At 36.4% G+C, this 21,412-nt stretch overlaps 1 long non-coding RNA gene across 1 annotated transcript in view; it reads right to left on the bottom strand.

The window, feature by feature from the left end:
- The window catches only part of LOC139698856 (uncharacterized), a 222,059-nt gene that overhangs the window by 99,901 nt on the left and 100,746 nt on the right, over positions 1 to 21,412 (bottom strand). Inside the window, exon 2 of the long non-coding RNA XR_011703020.1 lies at positions 2,375 to 2,449. This is a non-coding gene — a long non-coding RNA (uncharacterized lncRNA). The remainder of the gene's footprint in view (positions 1 to 2,374; positions 2,450 to 21,412) is intronic.

Below are 21,412 nucleotides of genomic sequence, written 5' to 3' on the forward strand. Positions count from 1 at the left end.
CCTGCCGTTAAATTCTATATGCTTGTTCATCACTCTTGGATAAATACGATGAATATATAAAACTACAGGAATAGCAGTGAAGTTTTTAAATAAGAAATTACTAGTAAACGGTGAGATTTTTTATCTTAAAATATTTATTTACAACGCGTTTTGACGTCTTAGCGCGATCATTAAGTATCTACTATGTGGCGGTTTTTTACAGGATTATGTACTAGATGTCAAAACCCTGAGAAAAATACCTTTTTAAGGAAAAAATCACAAGTGCTGTTTTTAATTTACTTTATCGTCGATTTTTTGCTCAGCTAAGGTGGTTAGGGCTCAATTATGTGAAAGCCTTGGGATGTGAATGCTCTTTACCATTGGGATCTTCAACAAATTAGTTTTTTCGTCATTTCTAAAAATAAAATCGATACTTATGTTCATAGTAGTATTTATTCATGAAATTACTAAGGTATCTAAAAGGAAATTTGTAAACAAATGGCATTTTGAAATGAAAAGGAAATGACAAATATGAATGTGTTTCCACAAAATATAAAAACTATCTTGTGGAAACGCTGAGCATTATTTGTTACTTTGTTTTTATTATAATCGAATTACATTAAGTATCGGCTTCAACTATGTTTCAAACCATTTTGAAGCCTCAAAGCCGTAGTATAGAATCTCGAATGGCCGTTGGTAAAGACATTGTCTTCGGAAAGAAAGCATTATTCATTGTTAGCGAAAATAAATTATCAGATTAGGTTTGAATACTGTGATTCAAAAGTAAGCCTGAATACTTGCAAATGCGCTTCCTATCTTTTTTATGGCGGTATCACCGCGTGGTACAAAATATTCACATTCTATTTCAAGTCACACCTTGCATTTCAAATGGCTGTGGGTATCCCGAAGAAAAGTGAAAGGACATTCCTAGCACTTAAGTGTAGATATGACCTTCAAAGTTCTGCCTGTCTTACATCGGTCTTGCAGCAAATTTTTACCATTGATTCCTCTTTTTAACAATTTAAAATGATTGTCCTAAGCATTTATTGCTACGCTTTCAATTTTTAAATTTCCTTGCGAATAATACCTTCAAAAAAGAGTTTTGAAACCAACTGAAACAAACAATGTCTATATTCCGTTTTTGATTCTAAAATTTAAAAGGGATTTTCATTCTTGGGTATGACTTCACAGAAATGTAACATTATTTTTAAAATCTATGGTACCGTACTCCTACGCTGCTGTGTACCATGCCGGTGCCTATGTCATTTAAAGTTACTATGCGTTTTTTATTTCATTTGCACGTCATATATAAGCTATTTTACATTTAACAATCCATGATAATTATTTTATTACTTTATCTTATGTTATTAATGCAAATGTACATGTGCTCTACATATAAGCCAATGTATTAAGGTGATAAATTCACGACGAAGATTTTTCATTTAGACTGAATAAATTTGCATGCACAGGACTTGCTAATATTTATAATACATATTAATACAGTAATAATGTTGACACTCTACGCAGCATATTGCTTAAAACTAGGTAAAACGCGAATATGTTTATTCTTTTATACATTACTCACAGTTTCCTTCGACATATTTTCGGAAAGTATTCTTCGGCATATTTTGAGAAAAATGTACTAATTTTCAAACAATATATATATATATATATATATATATATATATATATATATATATATATATATACATATACACACACACATATGTATATATACATGTATTCTACACACAGACACACGCTTTCATTCTTGATGAAAAATTAGGAAGAAGTTTGTCTGAATGGACAGTGTGGTTATCTCATGTGGGACGGAACCGTTTGCCCTTAACTTCGAAATCCCTTCGCTTAACCCGCTGTGCAACAATTGTGTCCACGACGATGCCAAGGCCTACCATTTTTCCTAAGCTTTGAGAGCCTAATATCTATACCCAACAATGCTTTTCTTATGGTTTCTGTGTGAATGTGCTAATTTATCTATGGAGGCCTATGCATACTATACATTATTACGATACGATTTATATTATTATTATTTATTTCGCCGCGTGTTTTTTGTTCATTTCCATGTGCCACCTAAGATTTCTCAGGGAGATCTGGTACCCAAAGAAAATACACATAGCTAAGGTAAAGATGAGTCTACCCATAGGTGTGACCGGGTAGCAAACCTGGGCCCTCCGGTTAACAATATAACGCTCTAATAACTAGGCTACTACGTCCCCCTTTTCAAATTTCGTGCAAATAAAAACTGTGAATGTCAAGTTTCGGTTTACTAAGGGAAGTGCTAGCCGTGGTGGTGCATTACAAAAGAAAATATTCACATTTTAGCTATTAATCTACGGCGTTGAAATAAGATAATAATTTAGTATTGATCACAGACCGTCATAGATGTCTTCAAACGGACGGCTCCTTTGTCTGGGCCTATGGCGTTCACAGCGGCGATGTTACAGGTTGCCTTCAAGAAAAGATGTAATTAGATATTGCCTGCCTGCAGACGACGAAATTTGATTAAATTAAAAATTAATTACTAGTTTTGCTCTATTTAGCTAGATGGAGATGTAATTAATAATGAGATAGGATATTATTGGGTACTATGTATGCCTCTCTTTTGATTATTATGTCAGTTTAAGCCGTTAGAATTTTGAACTTGATGTGGATTCTCCAAAAAACTCATTACATCGGGTAAGAGATGAGAAGTAAGCCTTGAACTCAATAGCAAAAAAAAACTAATCTAATATACCTCGCAATTCCAAACAAATATTTTGGAAGGAATGTTGAATTTAAGGCATAATTTCAATGTTTTAAAGTAAAAGTTAGCGAGTAATGTTCACCATTTTTCTTTTTAATTAATTACTAATATAAATTTTTCGCTGTCTCAAGGTAATAAGCTATTTTTTAGAATGCCAAGAGAAATTTACGATTGTATGTGGAGATATACCGCATTATTGTCTAATATTTCTGAGTGGAAAGTACTTGTGACATGAGATTGAAATTATTATATTTTAGAAAAAATTAAAAGATTTTCTCCACAAATGTCTTATTGCTTCACTTGAAATGAAAATATACCCCGCCCCTAATTATAAAGACATAAATGTTTGGCAGTGTCGAAACGCGGGTCATTTTTATTGCAACGAAATGACAATTTTTGTTCAAACGCCCGACTGCTTACGTTGGTGAGATCATTTTCTCAGGGTCTCGATTAATACGAATTGATATCATTTATATTGTTTTTATTGCAAGGTTCAATAAGTTTTCACAGTTTAAGTCTCATTTCTATGAGAATTTTAGAACAAAATATTTTTTACTATAAGTTTTAAATTTGGCGAAGCGATCCTCATTTAAAACAAAAAAAACCTTTCGATTACTAGCGCAGCGTTGCCAAAGCATCGTTACATTCTTTGAGATGAATATCCGAAAATAATATTCTCCATTACCAATACAGATTTCATGAGAAATCGGCCAAATTAAAATACTTCGTTCTATTAAAAATTACAATATTGCATAAGTTTCTTGAATATTAAATTTTCTTAACTTTGGCTACCCTTCATGTTTGAAAATGCTCACTAATGAAATCATGGTCACTAGTAGCCCTTGATACAAAATGAAGAATATCGGGTAAACTGGCATTAAAATGCATTCATTAAAACTTCCAACGGATCTCAATTTAGGAACGTTCGGGATTAAATTTCATAATTCAGGCATAGGGCAGATTTTTACATGAGAAAAATAACAAAATATGAAATTATTGCAAGTTTTGTAAAATCGCGATTTAAGCAAATAGTATTTCTCCGACTGCAAATCGAAATCTGTTGCTTTGATAATTGAAAGGGGTATTGGTGGATGATTTTGTTACTAAATATCAATATATTTCTCAAACTCATATCTTAACGCTTATAGCCATAATAGGAATCAAATTGCAAAAATATATATGCGGCGATATGAATTTGAAACGGAAAATTTTGAACTGCGATATTCGAGTTACTGGCAGGTAAGATACACGTACACACAGCGGGAAAGTAATTCTGAATCCTACAAATAACTTCCTAAAAGAATTCATTTGCCACTGATTGTACCTTTGAAGTACTTTGTGTTTACTTATTTACTCCTCACTGATATCACAGAACAATTACTACTTCGTGATTTTTCTATAAAAATTTCCCTCACATAATTAAGGGTGAAATTTTCTAGGAAGGTACTCATTATGTTATGTACGTAGGAAATAAAAATTTCAAGAAAGACTGCAATGATGAAACATTAGAATATATTTCAAGTATGAATTATTTTCAATAGTAAGGCATTAATTGTCAAGCTGGCAGTGTTCAGTAAAAATGATATCAATTCTCTCGTTGTCTCTCATATATCGTAATACAATGACTACTGGTTTCCAATGGAGGGTCTTTCCTTAATCGATGGCTATGGTTAAATTGGCCTCACCGGATTTAGAGTAACAAATCGAAATACTACTCGTTTAAATGTAGCATTTTTCGTGTCTCCGATAGCCAAAAGCACAATGTGGAACTCAATCAGTATTACGTGGCCACGAGGGGCACTGACTTCGTAGAATAAGTCCCAAGAGAAGAAATGGACATGCTGGGGAAATGTCTCGATATCTCACGCAACCAGGTGAAGGAGAAAACATGGCACAGTATTCAAATAATTTTTTTTCTTGTCTCTTGTGATCGGCACTGGAATAAATTAGGGCAAGGCATGCCCACAGTTAGATCCAGGGAAGTCCAGACTGTAGTCGTAAATTCCTCCTACTACGGATCTGTCGAACTATAAATATCGCGCCAGAGAAAGGGGAGAGTGATATAAAGTGTGAGAGAGGAAGAGAGATACGAGACATCCACGGGGATGGAGGTTGGTTGCACGGCATTTGCATTCGGGGGCTAAGATAGCCTCGCATTCGACTAAGTGAATCGTCCTTCTTCCGACTCCAAGTGTCCATAGTCAGAGCGGTGTGAAAGAGGCTTTATCTCTTTCCAGAGAATTGGCAAAATTGAATCGGACCAGGAAATAGGAGAAAGCATGGCGGAACGGCAAATTAAAATTAGAGCTTAACGAATTCTCTTTAAACTTCTCTTAATTAGTTAGTAGTAGAGGCGGCAGTGGAAACTGAGGTCGATTTGAATTAAAAAAAACAGTTAAGAGAATCCGATATGCATTATAACAGAGTCCACGAGTAAGCACCCTGAATGAAAAGAAATCTATATCCTTTTTTTCACTACGATATAGCCATTGTTGCATATTTTGTCTCTGTCTGACTGGTATCATTCAACGCTTTGTATGAATATGATCTGCGAGCTAATTAGGAAGCAAAATCACACATGGGAGGTATGAATATGCGAGGGAAATAGAATGCCTACTTAGTCAATTCAACTCTGACATTTGGAACCGATAGCACTTCTTTCTCACCTGAACTCAGAAATTTCATATCCGGTATCATTGAGCTATGCAAATTAGATGCGGGATATTATGATCAAAATTAGTCGACAATATCCACTCTTTCTTTACTCGATGAATCTTGGCGTCCAATTTTATTACTCACGGTCGAAAACGAATTTGCGGGACTCGAACCCAAGGCGTTGTTTATTGCTTAATAAACTATCGTAAGTTCGGCGATGGAAAGATTTATTTGTTTTAAATTTAGTTTAAATCTCATTACTTCTCCACTTGGGCCTACGAGTGTCGTTGCTTATACTGCTTCAATTAAATAAAAAACTAAGTCGAGACACTTAGGTTTGGAGATGGTGGCAGCAGGAGACAGCCAGGGATCGGGAGTACGGTGTGGTTTTTGCATCGGCGTCTCGCATCGAGTTCGGATTCATGAAGTTGACGTATCATTTCAAGGTAATTCGACACTGTAATGGGTTTTATGCGAAAAACAATGTCAGAATCAAGCTTTGAATGACGCAACCTTTCGGCTGGAGCGTTAGCCCTAGATACAAATGGTGCCAAATTTTAATACTGTTTTAGGGCAAATTCCGATTTTGGGGTTTCCCGTATTCATCTCCCTAATTATATCATCCCTCCATCTTCATCTCAATAATAAATTTAATCTACATCCACTTAACCTTCTTAGAAGGAGTGAATTCCCGTGACTACCAAAAAAATGTTTGACAGAAATACGAGATTGATTTCCGAAAAGGAGTTTTCATTGGAGTACATTAAATATATTGATGCAACTTTGAAGAACAAGTAGTAAATAAACAACCAAAACATATTTGTAATATTGTACATAAAAATAGAGACGGGTATATGATTTTGTGACAACATTGATTTATCCTGCGTCTAAATAACGGTAAATAATAAGTCCCAATCGTACAATGTTTTGATTCAATTGCCTTCGATTGTGTGCTGCCCTGCCGCAATGAATCCTTCCAAGATGTTTACTTTCTTTGGAAAGCAGCATGGATATTGATACTTTTCTCCGAAATGTACACTACTTTCTTAATGAATTGCTGAATTCATCCCTCATTTCGTATCTATGTAACGGTTGACATGTCACCATTAATTGCTTGATTGTACAAAATATTACTTCTACAAAAGCATCGTGCAAATCAGATAAATTGCTTGTGAAAATGACCACCACCAACAATAACTATAAGTCACTAAAATTATCCATGCAAATCTTCTTCACTCAACTCTCTACAATGTTTCTTAATTATCGGATAATTATTGATGTTACTTATTTGTAACTAATGCTTAATTTGTCTCGATACGTTTCCAAAAAATTGCTACATTAATACTAGAGTGACATATTTGGGAAACAAATACCTCATAAATATCAGATAAAAGAATAAAACAAGAACTATTACAGTTCAGTAGGTACACTCCTGAATACGGCATTTATTTTGGATTGGCATATTAAATCGGAGTTCCACAATGTCAGCCAGTTTAATGAAGTACACATTATATCGTCTTTTAATTATCATTATGGGTTAGGGTATTTCCCAAAAGATGAAATCAATACAATCTTAATAATCTCCATATTTTTCCTTCATGTGGTAAACTGGCTATTCCTAAGAAGTAACTTCGTCAAAAAATTGAATTTGAAGACTTTTATCAAAGCAATGAACTATTTTGGTCAAAATACTTCCTTTGAGAACACTCGCAAGGTAGGCACAGCCCGTGTATGGGTGAAGTACTTGAACAAGGAATAAATATCCGCCCCAAATACCGTCATGTGTATGAAGAAAATAAGAAAGTGGAAGACATAGTCCCGTCGAAGCGCCATAAATTGCTGATGAATCCGTTTTTTACGACGCCATCTTTTTGCCTTAGCAAATGCACGCGGGAACGCCGGTCGCAGTGATACGGCCCGGTTCCTCCGCAAGAGTTACGTGAAACGTTAGACCATGCGTCGAGCCTCGCCAGTCCCTTGGGTGGCGTTACGGTCCGCCGATATCCTTTCCCGATTCGTGAGTCCTCCACTCAAATCCTCCATGGCGTATTTTATAACATCCTCAAGGAAAACACGACGGAGACAGAGAGGAAACTACCGCGAATAGGGAATACGTACATGGGTCTTAAAAATTTAAATCAACCGTGGTTTCCATCAAGACAACACTCGCTAGAATTTCAAAGGCACCCGTGCCTCTGTCTATGGTCCAGATGCCACATAACGCTTAGCTTATAGCAAGGGAATGAGGCATAAAACAAGGTCGGACATCACAGTTTGTCAAGAGTCATGGGAGAACGGAATGAATTGAAGAAAAGAGAATGAACATCGAAGATGCACATGGGCATGGATGGTGACTTGACATCTTGTAAAGATTGTCGAAGAAGGGTATTAGTTCTCATCAAATATTTCTTTTTTTCTATTTCTTTATATTAGACACAAGTTAGTAGTAACGCTCAACCGTCAAATTACAAAATAAGTCGGCTTACAAAGCGGCCATTACCATCAACTATGTTTACCTTTAAATTTTATCAACATTTTAAAGTAAAGTGGCAAGGTTAAGTGCCGTTTCATTTTATTATTCCTTGAGATCATGCGTCAATTTTATTGATTTACAAAAAGTCTACTGGCTTTTTTATTTAAGCATAATTCAATTCTATGCACCGGGCTCTGCTCTGCAAGTTGAATGCCATATTTTTACCTCTGGTCGGATTTACCCATACACTCGTCGTTGGATGTTGGCTTGATTCACGACTGAAGCATGACACCAAACCACGACCAAGTGGTATCCCAGAAAGCATGATATCCACCAGCGAAACCGACCAGCCAGCACCCACAAGTTTTGACCACCACTACATGGATGAACGGCGATGAAGGACGTCTTTTGTGGCGAAAATCGAACTTCCTAATGCATCGGGATTATTTATACTTTAATGTGACTGGGTTATTTCCCTTTAGATTGGAAAGATAAATTCGAGTGAAGCCTATGTTTTGATCCATGTATTTCTAAGGACAGGAGACAAAATCATTTCGTTTGTCAATTTTCAAAATATTCATGAATTATTATTCATTGATTGGTGAGTTTAAATAGGTTATTTCGCACCGATAATTCAATTCTAGAATAGCAAACAACAAGTACAAATAAAGTTACCTTCCCTCCCTCCCCTCCCTATTTGATCTTTCCTGGCTTGGATGTTATTTTTTTGTTCTATAACACCGCAGCCATACCCAAGAATAGGAATTTTTCCATTTTCCTACCTCCGCTTACATCCTCATCAACCGTATAAAAAGTGCTGTTCAAAATCTGTCTATTGTATTGGACACCCAGATAACGACGTTAAAGCATCCGAAGAATGTGAGAGAAATCATTATTTTGTAGTCTGGAATATCAGCATGGTTATTTATATGCAACTCAGCTTTTGATAATATCGACTGCGTCTCTCGAATGAAATGTGAACACATGACCTACGCAAAATCCGGCGAGGGTGTTATTCACTAGTATAGCCCGGTTTCATATTGGACCATTAGAGGATGAGATAATACCATGAATACGTAGCGGAGAGCGGAAATCTCTATTCATCAATTCAAATCAGTTCTATAATACACTCACACCGGTACTCTTTTTAGTAAAGGCTACAACTTTGTTCGCCATTTTTTTTACTAATGATCTATCTCCGTAATGAAATGGTAAGACACATAGTGGAAATCGTCCGTGATACGGAATCAGAATTAAGGAAATATGAGGGTTTCATTCGGAAAAACATTCGTAAAATAACAAACGCTCGAGAATTGAAGCAATATTATTGGGGTTAATCTTTAGATACGAATATTTTGACTGATTCCAGTCTGTAGACTCTTGAGTGATTTGGTTTTCGGGTATAGACTCCCATTTCTACATCATTAACGATTTACAGGTAAATGAGGTGGATTTGGACCAGTAGTAAAGTGGTGAATCGAGTTCCATTTGTCATGTCTAATCCTAATTGATATCTGTTTTAATTGCCAAAGTTATTTTATGACAAAGGATACCGCAATAGGAAACGAATTTGTTTTAATACGAGTATAAGGGTATATTCTCGAATGGACAATATGTTTTAGCGATTATTGGATGCTTTGGATGTAACAGCAATTCAAGGCATTAATCACACATTATTTTACAGGAATAACTGATATCAATAGTTAGAGTTGAACACGATCACTGATGAATTTATTCTCACTTGCTTTAATTTGGAGGGGAGGCTGCAATAAAAGCCCCCACCAACAATTGTCGATAGAAAAGACAGGACCAGAGATTTCTCAAAGGAAAATTCACAGCAATTAGAAACGTAATTACACAAGAGATGTTTAAGTCTCTAGACTAGTTTACACGAAGTTTAGCTATTTCATTTTCATCATAGGTATTTCTGGTTTTTATTCTCAACCATTTAACGTCAAATTCCTACATTGAAGAGCTTAAATATCGATATAGGCCATGTCTTAACGCCTCTATTTTCTTTAGTCATATTTTTGTATTTCAGTTGTAATTCAATTGGATTGGGAAACGACGGACGCCTAATAATTACAGTTTTCAATTTTTCTTTGTTTAAAATTTTTAAAATGATTTTTCATCTTTTAACCCCAATGTTAGCCATTTTTTCCTATAATGGTTACAATGGCGGTCCAAATCCAATACCAGGTTGATCTGTCACAGGTTGTGGTAAAAATGTCGATAATGAAACATATCCTCTCAACAGTTTTGCCTCACAATCTTTAAATTTGCTAAATAGATGATAGGCCATTCGTCCGTCTTTAATTCCGTCCTTTACCAGTTCCAAGAGACGCTATTGAACGCGAATACTTTGAACAATCTCCTCAGCAAAATCTTGCAAACAACAATTATTTACTTAATTAGGCATTAACCAAAAAATTGCAGCTGGGGTTGTAGTAATTTAGGTTAGTAATAGTAGTATTTACCGTGAGAGGCTTGCAATTTCCCAGAATACCATCGCCATTAAGAATAAGTGGGGCAAACTGGGGCGATATGGGAATTAGGGGTAAAAGGAAAAATGGAAGAGATTCTACTTCTGCACAGTAACTTAAATAAAAGGAATAGAGGACTAAAGATTTTAACGACCCATCGGCCAGTTCACAATTTATCATTTACATCTTTCGCTTACGACATCCGCGACCAGAATACCAGGTGAGAGAAATCCTCCGACGGGAAAAGCAATCGGGACTTCAGAGAAGGTATGACAATTACGTTTCCATGAAGGGTTAATTTTTCCAGATTCAACGGCCATATTTTGTGATATGTTTTAAGAAAATAGGTCAATGGGTGAATCAAACAACTCACCCTCATCTATCAGTGAAATATGAGACGGAATTTAATTGAGTTAAAGTGGACTTTAGCTGCATTTCCACCAAAAATGGTCGTAAAATGTTTGTAGAACATACTCCACGTAAGTAAATGACAAAAAACTGAGATACAAGCTGAACACGATGAGGAGGAAGAGGCGTGATCACTGAATTTGACGGAGGTAAACGGAAGGGAGAATGTAAAGTAAAACGGGATAAAGGGGGATGGAATAACGGGAGTAGATGCGAGGGAGAGAACCAGCGAAGGGTTCTTCTCATGCATTATTCCTCCAAGCGGTCATCTTCCACCCCCCCCTCCCCAACTTCACTCTCTCTCTCCCTTCCCTTCATTTTTTCCTCCTCTTAGGCATTGATTTTGTTCGAATCAGATGCATATCAAAAAGTTGAAAATGAGAAGAAAGAGGTCAGATGTAGGGAAGTGAAGGAAAAGTAGAAAGAGAGATAGGAAAAAAATATTTAAAACCCAGAGAAAACTTTCCGTCTGATTTCTATTTTTTTTAATTCCATCCCGTTTCCCACCGGTCGCGCCTTGTTTGTTAGTCAAAAATGGGAGGCCGACCCTTTTTCCGCAGGATATTAATAAAAAGGATTCCACCTCCTGCCTCACCTCTATTTTTCTCTTTATCTCTCCCCCAATGTGACTCTACGATCTGCATGTCCAATTTTCCGACCGGCTGATCCGGAGCAAATTCACACGATGTTAAAATTTTTGGGAGTTTTGGTGAGTGTGGGATATTCATGGAAAATTTGCCGCCGCCATTAAACTTCCTGTTTTCATAAGGAAAATGAGGTTTTTGGACAGGCTCCTGTGAGCGATTTGGCGAGTTTTTTTAGAAATACAATCAGGTGGTAATTATGGACCCATGACGATTGCTTTCACAAACATGAAAAATGTGAGAGTGAGGTCGTCGATGTACTCTTTCCTTGAAAACCAAGTAGCTAATGATTGAAGAGTAAAGACTTCTGAACTCTCATTGTCCTTCACTGTCATACATGCTATTAGTTGTGGCAAAATTGAAAGTACTCAATCAACGCAAGTTGAATAGCATTGAAGACAGTTTTCACTGTTCATATATTATTGCATTCTCCTCCCCGCCTATTTTGCCTAGGGTATTAACTGAATTGTCTACTACCTTAAGGAGCCTGTTAACAAATGCGCTGAATCATATAAAGGAACTTCACGGGGAGCTGCTATTTTTGTCCTGTAAACGTGAGAGAGAATCATTAAAATTATAATCCTCTAGAGTTCCGAAAGCTCACGGAAGAGAAAATTTTTCATATCGAGAACCAGACTGAAATTAAAACGCACGAATCAACCAAATATATGTTTTTTTTAACATAGTAATTAATATTAGGAAAGAGCAAGTCTGTGGAAAATTTTCATGATTTCCGTACAGATGTGAAGTTAACTTCTGACTAAGTAATTTAAACTATATTTCAATAAAATTTCATGCAATGTAAAATTCAATAAAATGTATGTATTGTTATGACTTATGCATTTCGGAAGGCTTATAAATTGTGCTGATTTGTGTTATAATTTCAATACGAATATTAAAGGCTAGCCGATAGCTACTGTACACATTATAGGAACTTCATAATTATGTAATCATAATATGTTAATGCAGGAAACATGTAAAGTTGCTCGAATACAAAAATTTTCATGAAACTTAAATGAATGTACGAATTCCTGAATAGTATGGCGTATCAATCTAACAGTAAAGAGAGCACAGAAATAAAAGTTTATGGGTCCAAATCTATTTGCGACTTTGAAACATGAAAATAATTTAAAAGTTTGTACTAAGAAACACTTTCTATGTACTTCATGATGATACTTCATGCCACGTATCTCGTTCAAATTGAATATTGATTGATTTTTCCATAAGCCTGTTTTCCATTAGCCTGTAGATTTTTCTCTTTTGGTAAACCTCAGAAAAGATATCTGTCAAGACGTTTTATAAGAGGGTGGTTACGTTAAGTAAAATAAGTAAAAAAATATATTGTCCTTAAGGTTTCCAAGTCATGAACTGACTTGACTTTTATTTTTTGGAATCGAAAACAATATATTTACTGATGATCAAGATGCTGGACGAAATTAACACGGTTGACATGGGTTGGCTTTAAAAAGCAACAAAAATCAATTAAGCCAAATCAAATACAATTAATTCGAATGAAAAACAAGTAGATGCACAATTTTTAAGGTCACAAGGAGCAGCGTTTTTTTCAGCTGTGACCTCGTACAGAAAATGCCATATTAGTTTATGAAGCAAACTGAGACATTTATTTATTATAATATAAGATAATTGCAGGGAAGAAACCACCGAGAGGGGTTTAAAAACATTATCACCAGAATCGGCAATAATATTGGCTAAAAATATGAACGAAATATTTTAGATAAACTATTTATTTCCCTCTTTTGAGTGTAACATTTTCAGTGAGTAGTGTGAAAACTGCCATCGGAATGCTTGAATAGTGCAAGGATGCATTGTAAAACGATGAAGTTCCTACTCCTTAGGGAGGGTTGAAAATATTTATATTAATATTTCCATTTCATTTAGCCTACAAGCAAATTCAATTTTAGCACCTTTTTTATAAATCACTCAATCTTCTTTTTAGTCCTCAACCAAAATTATTAACGCATATTTATTCGTTAACTTAAATACCCTCTGGTTATATTCTCAAATAATTATGTACGATCGTTTATCCTCATATTTTCGGAATTGACGACTTAATTGAAAGAGTGTACTTGGGAAAGAGTGCCTTAAATTTGCATTCCTTTGAACGTATTTCCCCGTACAAATATCTTAAAGTTTTACCCTTTAATCTAGCATTCTGAAAATTATTGCCTCAAATTAAACTGTTTAATTTGACACCTCAGTAATGTAGGTATTGGCAACTCACGAAACTACTGAAAAGTAAAATCAAATGACGTAATCCCGTCCAATGTACACCATACGTAGGTATACATATTTTAATACCGGCAGAGTGGACGGAGGAAAATATTTAGAATAAGGTCGTTTTCATTAAAAAAACTGGAAATACATCAAAAACTCTCAAAAAAATGAACATGAGATTATATTGACCATGTTTACATTAAAGTAAAGAATCGTTATGATTGAGGAAAATGTTTTCTATTTATTGGTACCAAGTTTCAAACACCAAACCGAAAATATATGGAGCCAAAGCAATATTATTGAAGAGAGTCAAAAGAAACAAAAGAGCCATTATTATCTTAAAATAATGGCTGGATATACATCGGTTGCTCGCTTCCGTGATAGGACAGTAGTCCTCAGTCCAACCAAAACACGATATGAATACGCACTCCATCTCTGTGATGAATTGGTCCGAATGTTATTTACAGCTAATGGCTGACCCTCATCCACGAAAAGCTCTGAAAGTCACCATAGGGGGTCCCGACAGCATGTTAAATAGCATCACTCGGATTCTGTGAAAAAAAGGGAGGCACGGGAGTCTAAAGAGGAGAAAAAAAGAGTTCTATAAGTTTGAATGCGAAGGGTAACGTCAAGCACAGACCGCAGGGCAGAGAAACACAACCATTACCACCGAATAGGCAAATTTTAACTACGCAATTCATTTAAGAGTTTTTATGTTCCTGCCATGATCCTTTATTTGATACGAGGGTTTTTAAAAATAATTAAAACACTAAGTGCGGAAATATAGCAGCAGAAGGCCAACATTTTAAGTATCCACAAATATAATTATGTAATAATTGTGACAGCATTATTTCGAAATATTTAGTCTTTCTATAAAAGGCATGGATTAATGAAGTGTATCTATGATAACTCAATTCATGGTTTCCAAAAGCAATTGTAACTAAATGTTAAAATTCTGTTTGTTTTTTACATAATCCCCGAAAGCAATTTTTACTCTTTAAGTTGTGTATTCATAGGTACTAAATTACATCCCGAAGAGAGACTTGCAGGAAATTTACATCGATCTTTCCAAATTAAATGCTAAAGATATTTGGAATTATATAAAACTTCAATTTATCATTTTATTTCAAAAAATAATTATACATTTGATTGAATCAGCAAACTTGTTTCGAAAAAAGATACTGCCGACCGAGTATTTTTTTAATATTTCAAATCCCAGCTCAAAAATTGGTTGAATCAGTAATATTCTGAATAAACACATTAATTAAGCTCCTTATCTGAATATATCTAAATTAACAAATATAAAGTGCTTTTGACTATATATTTGACTTTAAAATACTTCCAATTCTTTTTTTATTTCTTTCTGATTACCAAACACGTCAGAGCCAATAGAGAATCAATAAATAATTGAATTTTGAATTGAATCGTCTAAAGCAATTACCGCAATGAGCTAGCTATTTGAATGATAATATTATTTAATCTTAAAATTTCAGTAACCAAATATGAACACAGGCCGTAAAGAAATTACATACGTCTAATTTAATGAATAATTAACGTAAAACAAATCAAAATCCAAAATTGGATTTTTGGTCGTAATATCAAATACCCATCAACTACACTATAACTTGAGACAGTGATTACTACGTCTTTGATTGATATCCTCTTAAATTCCAGGAGATAAATTAGAAAATGTTGGCAGCTAGTCAAGTGAATTTAAAAACTGTTTATACAAATTTTTGCACAATGGCAATCGATTTTGTAGATGGTAAAGGGTGGAAAGACTAAGTAGGAGGCAAAAAGTATGTGATTAAAGAAATTGAAGGCGTTCTATGTATATTAAAGACAACCTTAGCTGAGTGTTTTGTGAGAAGAATGGATTTTGGATTAAATCCAGGGAAGTCAGAGAGGAGAATTAGACAGATATTGAGAGGTGTTTGAAAGAAAGAGAAGAGAAGTAAACCGAATGGTCTGTGAGCTGGAAGACTTTACCGGTAAAAAATTGGTTTTACGATAGATATAAATAGAAAAATTTTACATGTTTTACATTTTGAGTAAGTATTTTGCTTAAAATTTTACTCCTCAAAACATATTAGGAGCATTAAATCATTTAGGCGTGAATGCAAAAGGTATACATGATGGGATTGTTAAATGACACTATTTAATGGCGACTATTTAATGACACTGTGATATGTTTTAAGAATGACTACTGTTTGTTATATCATGTCATTGCCACCCGGCTTATCGCCTAACAGCAATGTATCCCAAATAAATAAATAAATAAATAAATAAATAAATAAATAAATATGAAAGCGCTTTATGCAACGGTGGAATCAATCTAGATGTAACAGACGTAAAACTACCCGAAAATCATAGTAATGGTTGATGTTGATTGAGAGATGAGAGGGAATCTTTACCTCTCTCCATGCTCTGAAGTCGGCGAAATTTTTACTCTCAATGTTTTGAGCCCAGCTCCTTTCCCTGTGCAGCTTGTGTCTCCAAGTAAGATCTATTTCAAATCATGCGATCTGGGTGAATCTGAGAGTGCCCAGAACCTTATCCAGTATTTGAACCCGTAGACTCATAGTAAGCAGCCGAATGCCATGTTACAGACTGCTACTCAATCTCTTTTTTTCAGCATTGATGAAAGAAAAATGACTAAATATCTTTAAATAAATAAATGCAATAAGAAACTGAAGTCTTATGGGAGTCATTTATTGGAGAGCGTTTTCACTGATGTCTATTGAGGTAAACTAATCCTCTACTTCAGGAAATAGCAGAGTTTTCAAATGTTATTTTTGATAGCACTATTTCCTATGCAACTTATTAACATTTAAGACAGTTTATCTAGTCTTGCTGGGATATAGAGGTCTTGTCGTCTTTCCCCATGCACAAAGATGACAATCGGAGTTTTTTTATTCCCCATTGAGAATGATATATTTAACATACGCTCTACTAGCTGAATAAGTTTATGTAGGGCAACAAAATAGTTTAGCAAAAGGAAATCGGTTTCTTTCACAAAGCGCTGCCGATTTGTCGAACTCGGCTGACTGCATTCACCAGCAGCCGCCCAGAATTCACGCTCGAAATGAAGCGAAAAAGAAAAGCACGAAATTTCTGTGGCTTACGGGCAAAGCTGAAAGTTTTCTTTCATTTATTTTATGGGCGGGTAGATTTAGGTTTTAAAACTGTGCTTAGTTTCGCCCAAACAAAGTGAGCATCACAGACGGAAAAAAGGGGGAGCAGGAAGCGAAAAGAAAGGAGGGCAAGCCCAAACTCTGAACAATTTTATTTTGACCCACATCCAACACACCTCCCTCGTCCGCGATCCTGACCCCTTTCAAACACGCACGAGGCCTTCCTTACCTGAAATGAGTTAAATTTCTTCCATCACCTCGAAAAAGAAAAACTCAAAACTCTCACACAAACCTTACAAACTCACCATTTCCCCTTCTCCGCACTATGCTGAATCATAAACCCGAATCCATTTTTCCGGTTTCTTTCACTCCTTGAATAATTCCTCTCTCTCACTAATTTCCCTGAACTCCATCACCTTCCCCCTGTGAATAATTCCCATGCCGCCCCTCTCCCTTCCCACTTCCCCGCACACCCCCAACAACATTCTCCCCTCGCTCGCCACCCCACCACAACACTTGTCCTCACACTGGAATCCAAACCACACTCACATTGTCGCATACTCGCTTCCCACGCGGGGAACGAAAGGGAAAGAGTGGGGATTGGTAGAGTCGGAAAGAGGAGAAAGTATGCCGAAGGGAAAAAGCGGAATCGAAGAGGTTACGACCCCGATGGTGTCCGTGAATGAGAACGAGGATAGGGAGATGGATTGCGGAGTCCTCTGCGAATGGGTCCGGGAACTAACATACCCCCACCGTCCACTCAAACCATCCTCACATGAACGCCACCTTTCTCCGTCCATGACTTTTTTCAATTGCGTGACGAAAAAGGAAACTATTCCTCTCTTCCCTTTATTTCCCTCACACACATTTTTTCTCCATTACCCTCACATCCACGAGTCGCCAGTGTCGTCGCTTGTCGAGTCAAACGAAAAACTATTGCCAATCTCCCACGTCTCTAACGGCGGATACCTCCCCCCTCCTCCCTTGAGGATCTCCCGGGTCCCCCCATTTCCAGCGGCCTCTCGGCAGTGTAGTGCCCTGGTCCTCGGGGCACTTAGGCGCCAACCCCTCACCCCAGCATCCCTCTCTAATCTTCCCCGCAAACGCCAAACCTCCTTCCTTCCCTTCTCCAGCCTCCTCCACCTCCTGTCAATCCTTTTCCTTGTGCTCTTTCGCTCTTCCGTCCCTTCTCGTCGATGGATGGCAAAGGGAGACTGTATCGCCATCGGAAGGGTTATTCAAACGGATGAGGCGGGAAAAGGGGAGAGTTTTACGACGGCGGAGGAAAATAAAAGAGACATCCTGGCCAAGGGCTACGATACTACTCTAGATCTTCATGAAGCCGGAGAATTGATGTAATCCGAGAGCAAGATTTGCCGTCATAAAAATGAAAAAATGGTGGAAATATTGTGATTGTTTTATTTTACTTACATATCACGACGGTAGGACATATCGACCGGGAAAAAATCGGCAAAAATAATAAATATTTGATTAAACTCATCCGTGGAGTTTTTCCTTTTCATTCGGCTTTTGTACGTGCACTATTTTTGTTTTCAGCAGCAATGTAAAGAAAAATATCAATTTTGACTTCCAATTCATGCGCTGATGACGTATACGATCAACTTCAAACTGAAAATTTGGTTTCCAGCGTGATTACCATATTGGACGACATTGATGGGTTTTCTTTCTAAATAACGTGTTATTAAGCAGCCTTTCACTTTATTGTATTGAAACTGCGCGGTGGCTTCTTTTCAAATGCATAAATATCTTTTAGAATCGCGCTTTTCGTACACGGAACTTTTCACAATTCACTAATCTTTATGTAGATAGGTTCTCCACCTTCCGACATGTGCAAGTGACATGTATTGGATGAATTATTTGTTAAATTCATGCGAAATAAGTCAACAAAATATATCTATCTCAAATATATCAGACATAAATAGGTTGAAACAACAACATTCCTCAATTTCGAAAGTGAAATCAGAGGAAAATGCGATAGTCAGGCTACTGATCTGTTGATAATATGTCTGCCTGCAATTCTATCCAGAAAGTACGCGGAAGAAGTCAAAAAGGTAGTAGTTCAATTCAGGATTTAACCATTTTGACATACAACCGAAATTTTTTATTTGAATCTTACAAAACATCATACATTACTTGAAAATCGTTCACCCTTCCAAAATGTCATTGGCACGTATTTTATATATTCAGACCAACATCCGTGCGACTACTCCATTTTTAAATCTCAGAAAATGTAAAAAGTGCGCGTTAGGCATGCCAAGTAATTTCAGCTTATGAAAGAATGAAATGTATTAATTATTATTTGATTGAAGAATTTTTAAAAATTTTCAAACTTACTTATATCACACTGAGTGTTAGTTTTGATAAAACATGTATAACTCACCTCATATAAACAATTTTCATTATATTATTATAAGAAAATTATAAGAAACTCACAACCATGGCCAAAACAAGATGAATGGAAGCGTGCAGTTTAATCTCACTAGCACAACTCTCCTCCTTCTGAAGACACCGGAATGACCCGAGAGAGAAGTGACCCGAATATGTTTGCATTGAATTAGGGGACAGCTCAGTAGCCCTTTTTTATCATAATATAAACGTATATTTTCTCACATAATAACAACGATTCCCTAAGGAATGAGGATTTCACATAAACAAGATTGGTATTTCGGTTAATGCTCTTACTCGCAGTTCTATCAAATTTATTTTCACTATGAGAGTTCACCAAGGGCTATAACTTCAACATAGAGGAAGGGCTAGGTTGTTTCTTTGACCCATGTTGTATTGGCTGGATGCGCTGGCCGGAGCAATGATATTTGTTCCGAGTGGGTTACGCATGCATTGGAAAAGTAGTCCGCTCAGCGTCTGTTCCTTATTGAGGAGGCTTCAAAGGCATCGGACTCCATTGAGGTGGACATATAGTAGAGTGATGGTGTCACGAAAACACTATTGGTGAAGGCAACTGGAAACCACATCATATGTTTATCCCAAAAAATAATGTTGAAACCTAATATGAAAATAAATTCTTGCAAACGCGGCACTCAGTACAGTGCCGAGTGTCGTGCCCAGAAGCGGAGGAGCCAAGACCGTCACGGTCTTCATCACACGAAAGGCTTGCACAACCAGGAGATATGAATGTGGAAAGATGTGAATATCTCACACAAGTACAGAGCAGATGAAACGGCAGTAACGATGAACGAAAAAAAACGGTTAGAAAGTATCCAGCAAAATATTAAAAAATTGTTGAAGGAAGGAAATGGGATAAAATTCCAAGAAACTGCGGGATATGCCGCGACAGTAACTTTTGAAGTAGTCATCCGCTAATATGAATTGTATGGTGATAAAGTGTGTGCATAAAATAGGGAAAATGTAATGGCAAAATAATAAACTAAAGCATCCAAGGAAAAATGAAGCAAAGAGAAATGTAAGATTATGGAGAATTAACAGAGACAGAAGGAAAGGGGACCGCTACACGAAAGTACGAAAGAACTTTCAGAATATATGTAAGAAATTCCGTTTACACCATTAGAAATGCAACAGGTAAAACATCTGAATTTGGCGCATTGCTGAATCAATATTACACGTATGGGATGAGGATGAAACAAAATAAGACGAATGTAATGGGAATCTCAATAAAAAGGAAGATAAGATAGACATTGTAGTTGAGGGACATGGAAATAGAGCAGGTTGACTAGCTAGAGGTAAAAGATAGCAATATTTTCATATGTTATTTCTGTATTACATCATTCCTACGTAATAGCCACACATGATATCCAGGATATCCAGATTAGAAGCAATAACGACCATTGTCATTGCTCTTTTATCGAAAGTGTTCTTTAGGAAATTGTAAGACAAATTTAAGAAGACATTTACGCATTCATTAGCTGTGAGAGATTGTCCGAATAACTACGATGTAATTACTGTAATAGAATGGATGTTTTTGAAAAATGATTATGCATAAGTTTTGCACATATCTTCTTAAATTTGCAAAATTAAATTATTGGAACAGCGTGGGCGGTCCTGGGCTGACAAGGATCAGTCTGGTTGGGTTTTGCCTCAAATTTTTACAGAGTAAACTGTTCTTTAAACCATTATGTAGCCCCTAAAAAACGGCTTAAGGGATTATATTCTGGGGAGGGGGGGGGGCACAATCCTCCAAAATATTTTTTAGAGGGACGTGTCTGACGGGGGTTGGGCGTGCTTGCCCCGTCAGACTCACCCCTCACCCGTGATCCCATTTAATCCCAACGGGTAGCGTGCTTGCCCCCCTAGGTGGCGGATACTCATTAATTTGTTTTATCGCCCCATTTGACATCAGCCGTCGAAACACTCAAAAACTTAATCACTGCATAAAAACCAAGTGAAGTATATGAACTTGGGCTGGCCGCCAATCACGCACACCTGATCAACCAGCGACCCCAGTGCAGGCCTGAGCATCAAGCTAATAATGCCAATAGTGTCCCAGCTCTCCATGGATTATATCGCTCTTCACTTTGGCGTAAATTTCATACCGAGAGATAAGACTGAAAAGAGTTTGTCAATTTTTGTAAAGCACTAGTTTTAAAGTATTATTTTCAATTTTATTTAGCTCCGAAATGATTGGTAACTATCGAAATACC

Source organism: Hetaerina americana, unplaced genomic scaffold (assembly GCF_022747635.1).
Source record: "Hetaerina americana unplaced genomic scaffold, ioHetAmer1.1.p SCAF_10, whole genome shotgun sequence".
NCBI classification, from domain to species: domain Eukaryota; kingdom Metazoa; phylum Arthropoda; class Insecta; order Odonata; family Calopterygidae; genus Hetaerina; species Hetaerina americana.